Source organism: Lemur catta, chromosome 8 (assembly GCF_020740605.2).
Source record: "Lemur catta isolate mLemCat1 chromosome 8, mLemCat1.pri, whole genome shotgun sequence".
Taxonomy (NCBI): Eukaryota; Metazoa; Chordata; class Mammalia; order Primates; family Lemuridae; genus Lemur; species Lemur catta.
The window spans coordinates 77,084,847-77,097,361 of NC_059135.1; the positions used below are offsets into that span (position 1 = coordinate 77,084,847).

General features: G+C 36.7%; 1 long non-coding RNA gene across 1 annotated transcript in view; it reads left to right on the plus strand.

The window, feature by feature from the left end:
• Nucleotides 1-12,515, plus strand: part of LOC123643740 — an 87,201-nt gene that overhangs the window by 53,659 nt on the left and 21,027 nt on the right. The window contains exon 3 of the long non-coding RNA XR_006736913.1: nucleotides 12,147-12,208. This is a non-coding gene — a long non-coding RNA (uncharacterized LOC123643740). The remainder of the gene's footprint in view (nucleotides 1-12,146; nucleotides 12,209-12,515) is intronic.

Genomic DNA, 12,515 nt, shown 5'->3' on the forward strand with positions numbered 1-12,515 from the left:
ATTTCTCCATGTCATTAAATATTTTTCTATCTGCCTCCTTAGAGCAGTAGGCAGTGTGTCAGTGTCATAAATATTTTTCTGCGATATCATTTTAAATTACTACATAGTCATTTAACTATTATATATATCTAATTTATTTAATCAGTCACCTATTGCTGAACATTTAGATTGTTTCTGCTTTTGACTATTATGAAAACACTGTCAAAAACATCCTTATGAACCTGGCTGATTGTTTCTTTTAAATTAATTCTTATTTTGTCAGAGTAATACATTCACCTAGTCTAAAATTCTAATAGTTCTTATAGGCCTACTAGAAAATACAGTGGTTCCTTGCCCACTGTTTCTAGTCCCCATCTCTAGAGATAGCCATTTTGACCCTTTTATCTGTTTCTTCTGGTTATTATATGTCTCTATATCGATAAATTATGTATATACAGATAGCTATCTTTTGATTTATTTATTTTAGACACTGTGTGTTGACTTTGTATTATGGTCTTTGACGATTTTTCACTTTTACATGGCCATCTCTTCTTCTCATAGTCCCAACATAGTTAGATTACAATTTTTGGCTAGATTAGTTTTACTGTTCCATTATTATAATATGCAGATATTATTCATATCCAAGCATTGTAGTGAACTCTGATGAAAAGTCTGCTTCTGACTTTTTGTTTGTCTTGAAGTTAATAATGCCTTGTTTTTTCATTTGCTTAGTTTTTTTTTCATCCCTCTTAATAATACTTTCTGTACCTTCTATGAGCTTCTTCTTATAATTTTCCATAAAGGAAATGACATCGGGTAATTAAAGTTTTTTTCTTGAAGACATTGTTCCAGGAGGCTTCCAGTCTCCTCCCATCTCATTCTCTAGATCTACTTTCCTCTGGGATTTTTTCCTTTCTGCTAACCTAGGTACTTTCTTTGCCTTTTCTTGAATCTCACGTTATTTTCTTTCTAGCCTTACTCTTACATTTTTGTGGTACATATCCTGTAGTAGTTTCTTGAGAAAGGCTATATGAGAGAAGATTATCTTCATTCAGTTTCTTTACTTTATTGATGCTTTGCTTGAATAATTAAATCCTGAATTGGAAATCACTTTAGACTTTTTGAAGGAATGCTCCATTGTCTTCCAGCTTGCAGTTGTAAAGTCAGAAGGCTTTTTGATTCCTTGATTAACTGTATAAGAAAAATAAGTAGAAGGGGAATGTGTGGGTATAAGGGTATTATATTTTAAAAACTTTAAAGATGGGGAGGATGAAAAATGAATTCAAGGGAGAGGGACGGGTAGAAGCCAGGTAATAGCGGAGTGTCCGCTATGTTAAGAGAACCAAGGCATCTAGGCTCAGGCGAGGAGAGTGTGGGATGTCGTTGGAACACGGTAAATTGAGGCTTTATAATGGAGACCCATCACCTGGAGCTTTGAATTGGTTTTGTAGGCATTTTTTCACCCATTTATCATCAGTTCTACGAAGCCTTCTTTGACTTGTGGCAGGAAAAATGAATTGACTTTTTTTTTTTTTGGGAGGACAGAGTCTTGCCCTTTTGCCTGGGCTAGAGTGTCATGGCATCAGCCTAGCTCACAGCAACCTCGAACTCCTGGGCTCAAGTGATCTTCCTGCCTCAGCCAGGCCCACCTTGCCATGCCTGGCTAATTTTTTCTATTTTTAGTAGAGATGAGGTCTCACTCTTGCTCAGGCTGGTCTCGAACTCCTGAGCTCAAGTGATCCTCTGGCCTCGGCCTCCCAGAGTGCTAGGATTACAGGTGTGAGCCACCGCTCCTGGCTGTGAATTGACTTCTGATTTATCCTCTCATAGTACTTTGCATGTGCCTACATGCATGCGTACACACATATGCACACACACACATCTCTTTAATTATCTATATGCCTTCTTCCCCATTAAACTAGATTTTTGGGGTGGGGAGGAATGACATAATTAGATCTGTGTTAAAAAAAGCACAGCAGATTGGTTCTTAACATTCATGGTGGTTGAGATGCCATTGAAAACTGGAGAATGGGTAGCTGGAAAAAGATATTAAAGGAAGAGAGAACAGAAGGTTATTTCATTGTCCAGGTTTGAAGAAATGAACTTATGATGAACTAGTCTGCTGGGAGTGAGAGGGATGCTATTTCAAACAATTATGTTCTGATTATTCCCATGGGTCTAATTATTTTTAATTTTGGAAATACTATGATATTTTTATGTATTTACTACATATCTTGCTTTAGTTTTTTCTTTTTTGGTTCATTCCAGAATAGTCTGAAACAACTTTAATTCTTGTTTTACTGATTTTTTTTTTTTGTTCTGTCACCCTGTCCTGGAGTGTGGTGGCGTGATCATAGCTCACTGCAGCCTCAAACTCCTGAGCTCAAGTGATCCTCCTGCCTTGGCCTTCGAAGAGGTTAGCACTGCAGGCACACGCCACCACACTGGGCCAATTTTTCTCATTTTCTTGTAGAGAAGAGGTCTCGCCATGTTGCCCAGACTGGTCTCAAACTACTGGCCTCAAGCAATCCTCCTGCCTTGGCCTCCCAAAGTGCTGGGATTACAAGTTTGAGCTACCATGCCTTGCCTTATGATTAATAGTAATGATGATCTGAAATGCCATCTTAATTCTGTTTTGTTAAAGAAAAACACTACATAGAGAATTTTGGATGAAAATATTTGGTATAGATCTTATTTTTAAGCATTTCCTTGTTCTGAACAGATAAGCATGTTAACTTTAATTTTACCAAAGATTCTTTTCTAAATAGATAAAGTTTGGAATCCTATGAGAACTTTGCCTACTTTTTTTTTTAAATACAACTAACTTTTCCAGAAATGTTCAAGATTATAAATAAGCACTTTTCACCAAGTTGGATGATTACTCAGAGAAATTAAAGAATTAATTAAAGGTTTGTTTGTGTATTTGTTTATTGACTGCTTAAAAGCCAAGCCATGTATTTATACTTAAAAAGGTACATCATATAACATATTTTTGAAATAGCATGCCACTGATGAATCTTTACTTTCCAAGATACTTTTAGATGGGCTTTACTGTACTATGAATAGGAGACTCATGTCCTTAGGAAATTTTCATGATGTTAATTACAATTTATTAAGCACTTTATGCCAAGCCCTGTGTTAACTAGTTAAGGGAAATTGTCTCATTTAATAACACCCCTGATGGGGTGGGTCATGTTTGTCAATAGATGAGAAAATTGAAGCAGAGAGAGGTTACAATTCTTGCCCAAGATCATGCAGGTAGCAGGTAGCAAAGCAGGGAATATTTTTGGAATGGTTTGTGTGTCTCTTCATAAGTAAGCATATTTCTTTCCAAGTATTATGGGAAAGATCTTATGGCATATTAATCTCTCAGGTTGCATCACACGTGAATGGCGTATCTCACCTACCCTATCATCAGATGATCATTTTGTTTACTAATTTCTTCCAGTGGATAATTTCTCAGATCTTTTTTTGTTCCTTGTAAAACTGGATACTCACTACTGTCTACTTTGCTTTCACGAATGAAAAAGTTGGTCCAATATAAGGTTCTTATTAGTTTTTTCTATTTCCTTTCTTTCTTGTTTAGAGAATAGTAAGCAATATTTTCTTCGAAAAACTTTCTGTACTTATTAGGACAATATTATTATCCTAGTTTAATGTGTGTGCCTGATAGATGTAATTTTATGTTACTTACTTTTTATACTGTCTTATACTATTCTTTCACAAACCATATCAAGCCTCCCCAACTGCTGTTTCTTCTTAGTGGTAACTTTAAGAAGTCACAATAAGTTTCTTTCTGAACAACCAAGAGTTTGGTATTCTGTCAGATGTGTTCCAGGGCTTCAGCAGGTCGTTACACTGAATGTTTTCAAGAGGCCATGCATTAGGCAGAGCGCTGCAGAGACACCTATAGAGATCAGCACACCTGCCCTCAAGCAAAAGACAGTAATTAGTTGCTCATATTCCCTTGCAAACTTCCCCAGTGTTGTTGTACATGAAACACACAGATCACAGCGGTGCTGTCATGAGCTCCTCACTGTTGGAGTTGTTTATGCCCATTCAATTTTTAATGTTTCCATAAGACGTTTTGATGGGAACCCTGAGCCCAAAGGGATTTGCATGCTTGATCAAACCTGTGATGATTTAAATATAGAAATAAAGAGAAACCTTTGGATTACTTTGACTGTTAACTTTTAGGACTGCGTTAGTGGAAAACATTAACATGATACTTGAGGCAAAGATGTGTTTGATCAACCTTCATGACTTTTTTGTTTGTTGACAGCAGGTATAGCTTCAGTAAATCTAAACAGGTTCTTTAATGCTTATAGATCCAAGTGCATGTGAAGATCTGTATGGCAAGGGCTGAATATTTTAAAAGATGATTTTATACCAACTACTTTTATTGAAATCGAAACACTGTCAAGTAACAACCTTTTAGTCTTTTTAGCCACATTGTCATATATAGTTTATATTATTAAAGAATGAGATGATAGGTGATTGAACTTTAATAAAATATAGCGGTGTTTGTGAATTGGGTATACTGGGGCCAAAGAAATTTATTAATCAAAGTACTTAGAGATTTTTTTATGTCATTGTATTAATTTTAACATTACGTGTGGCCTGAATACCATGTGGGATAAAAGGTAGTGTTTTACCAGATGACCTTTCAAGTCATTTCTAACCCTGAGATTCCATTCTTTAATTATATTTGTATAGGCTATTAATAAACAGCTTCACTAAAGATTAATTACTGCTTCTTAAATATTTTTAGTTTACAAAATGCTATCATTCCTAATAACATAGCAAATTCAGTTCACACTTAATCTGAGAAAAAAATAACCCTGGTGCCTTGTCATTCAAGCATAGTTTGGTTGTTATATGTACATGTTCCTTAAATTGGTTCTCAGAGACAAATTGGCATTATGGAGTTGTCAGATTGTAGCAGAACTAAAGATGTTATGCAGTATCAGACTATCATTGACAGAGTTAGAAACCTTAGATGCTAATGAATTCAGTCATCCCATTGTGCCTTGCAATTGTCCCTCATTAATACATAGGTAGAATCTTCCAGTGGGTTTTTGAGCATAGTTTTTCATTAGCTCTTTAGTGAAAAAATGGAATGAATGATGTGAATGTTAGAAAGGTTACCTCTGGATTTTGTTTGCTTGCCTTTCTTAGCCATGAGTACGCCTAAATGTGGATGAACTAGGCATACGCCACTTGTGAGCTGGTGATTATGATACTAGCCTAGGCAAAGTACTCTTAAATGCAGAACATTTTGGCTAGCTTGTATCTCATTGACTTTCAGGAATTTCACAAAAGTCATTTCTCAGAATTGGTCTGTCTATAATGGCCTTTAGAATTCCTAATAACTTTATGTTAATGTTGCATAAAACATTTGGCAGTCTGTTTCTTACATAAACCTGCTCCATGTGTCCTGAGCTGGAATCTTATTTATCTTTTTATCCTTGGTGCCTTGCTTAATGTGATCAGCCAATGCTGGTTGGATTTGTGGGTAATTGAAAATACCGTGTATCGAATATGACTAACCCGTGGAACTATTACAGAAGAGTGGATCATATTTAACACTTTTAGTAATAGAAATGACTCTTTCTCCTGCCTATTTTTTTCCCAGGTTGATTTTTTTTCTAGAATAAGTTCTTATGATTTGATTTTAACCTTACCTTTTTACTATCAGTACGTTAAAAATATTCTGTGTAAAAAGCAGTTTATCTTTTTATTGTACTAAAGTTAAAGTTTTCTTAGTCTAAGTCACAATCTGGACCCATCTAGCTACTTAGCTTTATTTTCTACTGTGCTATTCTCTAACCATTGTTTCTCCTCCTGTGTAGGAGAGACTTTACTCCTTGTATCAGGACAAGTCAAACTTCTTCCTGGCATCATGCCTTGGTTTCTGAGCTCCAATCTTATGAACTCCTGAGTTACTTCTGATTTCTACCCACCAGTTTAGAACTAAGTCATATGTGTCCCTATATTTTGCAAAATGTGTGTCTCTTCAACTAGCTCATAACTTCATTACTATGATTTCTCCTTTTTTTCATATTTTAATTCTTTGCTTTTGGACATATGGCAGCATGCTAAGTACTTTGCAGTCACACAGTAAATACTATACAAGCTAGATAATCTCTAGCTTTATATTAGAAAAATAAGCTTCCTCCTGAAGAAAGTGAGAAAGGATGAAAGAAAGACAGACAAAAAGGAAGAGAAAGGGAAGAAAAGAAAGAAAGGAGGAAAGATGAAAGGAAGAATAGAAAAAAAAAGAAAGGAAGAAAAGAAAGATTAGCAAGAATATTTTGGGGAATAGGGAAAGAGCAATGATTTTTGGAATTTTTAAAACTTAGGTTTAAATTCTGATTCTGCTTTCTAGCTTTGTAATATTGGATAATTTCCATAATCTTTGGGTATAAATGGTAATAATATCTATCAGGCAAACTCATTGTAAGGGTTAAATCCTATAATGTGTTAATATATAAAGTGCTTATTAACACATTCTCTGGCACATACTAGATGATTAAGGAATGGTAGCTAACTCCATTATGTTGCACGTGAGGAAAGTGAAGTTTAGAGAGCTGACCAATGCAGCTAGTAAATTGTGGAGAGAGAATTGAAACCCAGGTCATTCTTACTCTAAAGTAGTGTTTTTGAAACATTAGTGTGCATCAGAATTGCCTGAAAGCTTGATGAAACACCGGGCCCCACCCCAGAGTTTCTGCATCTCTAGGTATGAGGCGAGGCCTAAGAATTTGCATTTTTAACATGTTCCCAAATGCTGCTGCTACTGCTGGTCCAAAGACTGTACACTTTGAGAACCAATGCTTTATAGCTTATTTTTCAAACCTAGTTGCACCCAAAAAAATCATCTGGGGACCTTCTAAAAATTACTGATGAAATCAGAATCTCTGGTTATGGGGCCTAAGTGTCAGTTTTTTTGTTTTTAAGCTTTCCACATGATTCTAATGTGCAGCTAGGGTAGGAAACACCACTCTGCCTAGAGTTGGGCTCTTGGTAGTTTTCCATTAGAATTGGGTCCTAAGCAAAGCGGCTGACCCTGAACCTTCCTGGATGCTCAGAGAAGCAGAGCCACGACAGTGTGTTGTTTTTGTGGTGTAATGTTTGGAAACAATTGCTCCACCTAGAATTTTTTTTTATTATATTACCTGTTCTAATAGTTTAAGTGTTTTGCTTGCATTTTTGCAACCATCTTCATCCTCAGTGTGAGTGCCTTCATCAATCTCTGGGGTGGGTTTTATGCTATCATTTGGCAAAAGCAACTATTTAGCAGTAGTTGACTTGAAAGTAATATAAAGAATGTATCTAATTTTTAAAAAATCAATCATGTTAGCAACTTAATGTACTTTCAGAGATCTGATTATGAGTTAGTTTGTTTTCCTGAGATGCTCTTGGGAACCTTCTGTTTTATTTTAGGGCACCCAGTTATTGGTTAGAACAGATAATGAAAATGTGCACCCAGGAGTGTATATGTAAAAAATGTAGTAGATTCACTGATAAAAGGAGTCATTTCTCTTGTTAAAGGATTCACATGGTAAATATATACAAACCAAGGCATGAAATCATTTACGGGATAAGAGTAGGCAAAATACCACATAATTTCATTAACCTTTAAGCAATGAAATTATAAATCTCTATGCAAATGATTAAGGTTATCATTGCCCATCACCACCTTTTGATTCCTACAGACTGTTAATTCTTCTCTGTCCTGCTGAGTCTTATTAAAACTTCTGACTGATGTACTTTTATTACAAGGTTTAGAATTTACCAATTTAAAACATTTCCTTCACATTATCACCTCTAATTTAACTAGGCCCATTAAACACTGTATTTTGCAAAGGGAAAAAGTCAATAGCTGTTTCTTTAAAAAAATAATAAATTGAAATGAATTTTAAACTCTGCTTAGAGGTGAGCAACTGCTATATACTACTAGGTCTTTTGATAGTTGATTTGTTCCTTTAATATGCAAATTTTAGGTTTACAAAGATCTAGTGCTTTTATTTAAGAAATATGCCTAGAGGGTAGATTGGTAGGCTTTAGGGAGATATCTAGTTTGGTGTGAAATAAATAGTTGTTAAAGGATCACGTGAATTGGGTCCCAGAAGATGAAGAGTAAGAGCTGAAACAGATTGAGGAAAACTGACTGTACCTCATTTCTTTTGGCTAAAAATATCACTGAATTAAAAATGAAGACAATAAATGATGGCAACACAAAGCAAATTAATGAAAATAAGCCATTTTTTTTTGTGGGTTTTGTGAAGAGTTCTGACTTGTGAGAGAAGTTTAAAGAAAAGGGCTGATCACATCTCTGACCATAGAAGCTTGGTTCACGTCATTGTGGGAGGCCAGCCTCGAGAAAGCTTACAGCTTTGACAGGGACGGCCCTCCTTTGGCCAGGGAGGAAGGAATGGGTCACCCCCCTGGCCAGTCAAGTCAGCAGCATCCCTTCTTGTTGGTGAGATGACAGATGTCATAGAGTACCTACATTCAGAAGAAAAGGACTCAGGGTTGCTATCTTGGGTTGGCAGTCACAGGCATTCTGGTTTGTAAGTGTTAAGCAAATAGCCATAGTTAGACTTTTAGCTTTGGGGAAGTTTGTTTTAAGAGGTCATACACCTGTTTTACATCACTGCTCTTTTGGAATGTCTGACTTCCAAACAGATTTATTTTTCCTTAAATAGCTTAAAAATTATGAAATATATTTTCATATTAATAGCTTGTAGAATCCATGTCAATTTTTTTTTTAAGTGCTTATATCTTTCTTTTTGGATGTCTTTAAGCACTGAGGCTTTCAAGAGATAGAATATTTGAACAGCATTATCAAGCATTTGAAATGACTTCTGTATGCAAGTTTACTGTGTATCTCTCTCAGGTGTTGGAGGTACAGTGCACAGGGGTGATGATGATGTGTGAAGATGGGATGCTAGATTGTGTCATTGAGGCTGGAAGTCCATGATCTTGTTATCATCAAAGTTTTAAAGATACATGGTGGGTAGGAATGCCAAATGCCATAGTCTTGTAAAGTGAGGAATGAAAATAGACAATTGTTTGGTCCTTGCCAGCCAATAGCTGTTTTAGTAGTGATAGCTAAGGAAGCCAAGTTGTGGTCATTTGAACATTGAATGGAAGTTGAAGTAAAGACAATGAGCTTATAGTATTTTATGAAGCTTGGCAGGGATAGTTGGTAGGACTGAAAGAAGCGTGTTATTGATGAAGGAGAAGGCAACAGTGGAGAGGATAAGATTGAAGATAGGGAAAAGGGTAAAACTGATGGAACAAGTTCCTAGAAATGGCATGAATGAAGACGATTCAGTGCATGAGTAGAGGGATTAGCAATGGAAAAGAAGAGGGTCAATCATGAGATAGGAATGCAAGTGTTATAAGATAGGAGAACTTGTATATGATAGTGTGGGTTCTTAGTTGCAGGCAACAGCTATGAGTTGCATACAGTTAGCTAGTTTAAGCATACAGAGTTCTGTTACATGCTACTTAATTTCCAGAAGTGCCAAGGAACCAAACTTGACTGTTATTAGCTAGGAACAACAAAATCTAAAAGAAACACCCCATGATATTATTCTAGTAGACACTCCACTGCTACTTGCTACTTTGAACCATGATACTAAAGATCATTTAGGAGAATATCTTCATGGTTGTCTCAGAAGAACAAAATGCCTTCACTATACGATTTGATCTCATTGTAATTGGCAACCACCTTGATTTGCTCACTTCTGCTTTCTAAATATTGAGTGGATTTGGTTGAACTTGGGTCCGCTGTGGAAGGCATGATGTAAGAACATCTCAAAACGTAGTTTTTTTTTTTTTTGTTAGTTTTTTGTTGTTTCTTTTTATTAGCTTTCAAGCCCCTGGAATATAGGAAATTGGAGTACATGGCAGAAAGGGATTGGAGTGAAGGCTGGGTGGTTCTGGCTCTTGGTCTTTTATGAGTTGCAGTCAAAATGTTGGCCAGGGCAATGTCATTTGAAGGTTTGACTAGCCTGGAGGATCTGCTTAGAAAATGGCTGACTCACATGGCTGTTAAGTTGATTCTAGCTATTTGGCAGAAGGCCATGTGAACCTTTTCACAGGACTGCTTGAGTGTCCTCACAATGTGGCAGCGGGCAACTGGTTTCCCCCAGAACGAGTGATCCAAGAGAGCAATGAGGAAGCTGCAATATCTTTTAGGACAGACACCATCACTTCCACTGCATTCTGTTGATCACTCAGACCAACCCTGACAGGAGGGAAGGCATTGCACAAGGCATGAATTCCCTGAGGTGTGGACTATTTGGGGCCCTCTTGGAAGCTGGCTGTCATGCTGCCCACCTTTGACAGCAGAAATTAATCAGATTTGTCTGTGCAAACAAAAAATGAAATTCTTTTAATTGAATGAAACTTGACAATAATTTGGATAGAATATGGTTCTTTGTATTAGGGTACAAAGTGTACAGTATCCTTGAGTCAGTTTTTAAAGAGTTACAAAAAATGCTGTTCAGTTTCTTGTTCTCAGGCATATCTTCTTAAAGCAGAGCTTGTATCATAAAATTATCATTCAATCTAGGTGTGTGTATTTTAAAGTGTGGAGATAATGAGGTAGTGATACTTTGTCTTCCAGAATAGCTGTCCTGTCTTCAGCTCTGAAATGCACAGGCCTGGCTAGCTGTCCCTAGCTAGACAGGTCATTTCCTGGTCTTAATTCTGTAAGACCCTGACTGACTCTGAGAATGGGAGTGAAGATCTCTGTGATGTACGAGATAGATGTAGGCCATTCTCTCATGCCTTGGTCACATCATCTTGTTTATTTCTTTCATATCAGGTATCACAAATTGAAATGATATTGCTAATATACTTGTTTGTCTCCCTGTGTCCTTTCCCTGCTCCCCAAAATTAAGCTCCAGCAGGGCAGGGCTTTGTTTGTCTTGTTCACTGCTGAATTCTCAGCACCTAGTGCAATGCCTGGTAGATGCTCAGTAGGTGAATGTCTAAATAAATCATTTTTTGAGAGAATATACTACATGATCATTATTTGAAACAGGCCATCTCAAAAGGTAATTTTTCCTTCCTGTTTGATTTCTGTCTTTTCAGCCTTTCTCTTATCTTTTTTTGTTTTTGGTGACACCCCAGCTCAGAATGTTCTCTGTGGCTGTGAATGCTTTCCCATCTTGTTCACAGTTGGTGCCTGGAAGGTTCTCCAGCCTGGTTTCTTTCTGATATAGGTTATTCTGATTCTGTGATTACTGCTTAAAATAATTCTTTTAAGGCATATGTTTGTCTAATCCTGTACTTTCACGGTATGTAAGCTGTTTGGGAGCCACATTTCCTGTTGCTTTAATAACACCTCCTTTTTTGCTTGTCATATATGGTCGTTTTTGGATGAGTTAGTGTGTTAGTTCTGACCCTGTCAGTATTGATATACCTAAGCATCCTGACTTTAATATACACAGAACAGGAAAAGTCACGACATCCACCCTTGGGTATATGGGTATAACATCTTAGCTATCTTCAAGACTATGCATGGCTTGCAGGGATCACAGGGCTGTGAGTTAAGTTACAGTTTAAACCTGATGTATTGCTCTCCCAGAAAATGGTGTTCTTAAGATATTTACCCCAGACCCACAAGTGTCTGTGTTTCCCTGGGGTGGAAACCCCAAACCTGGCCTGATTATCTGTATGTATTCCGACCTGCCTCTGAGAGTTTAGGCAATCTTCAGTAGAAGGTCTTGACAGTTTTTTGGATTATGGACCTTTTTGCAAAACTGACAAACTATTGACCTTCTTCCCAGGGAGATATCTGTTTATATAAAGACATAAATTTTACATACATCATTCAGGAGTGCATAAACTCCTGAAGGGCATCCATCAACCAAGGTTAAGTACCTCCAGTCTGCATTATTATTATGATTTTTGGGTTATAATTGATTTGAGGAATCCCTGGAAAGACTGAAAAAGCTCTTATTAATTAAGAATAACCCTAGAATCATTTAGAACATTTCTGTTCTTGCATGCTCTTCTCTCATCTTGGAATGTCCATGAACCAGACTAGATCATCCAAGTCAGCTGTTTTCCAGGTCAGGATTCAGAATTCAGGTTGGGCTTATTTTAAAGGTAACAACTTAACTATGTCCTTTGTGATCTCACAGGTACCTCTGCTTTAGCCAGATTGGAAATATGTAAAGAGACATCCCTATATCTGGATCATCAGGTAAGCAGATGGGACTCCATTTTTACATCTCCGTCAGTTCAGTCCTCGGGCTGTATGTGGGCATTTCTTACATGTATTGTTTACTGCAGTGTGGTTCAGTAAGATGATTGATGTTTCTAAAGAGAAGGAAGCAGCCTTTCTTAAATTTTTCCAGATTATTTCCCTGCTGCTTGAAGTTAGATTTTTAAAAAAAAATTTATCTCATTATTATTTCATATATTCGCACTGCTATAGTAGATAAAAATTCTCCAGTCTTCTTTTTATGTATATACTTTGGAGAGTTGTGGACAGCTCTCATATTGTTCCT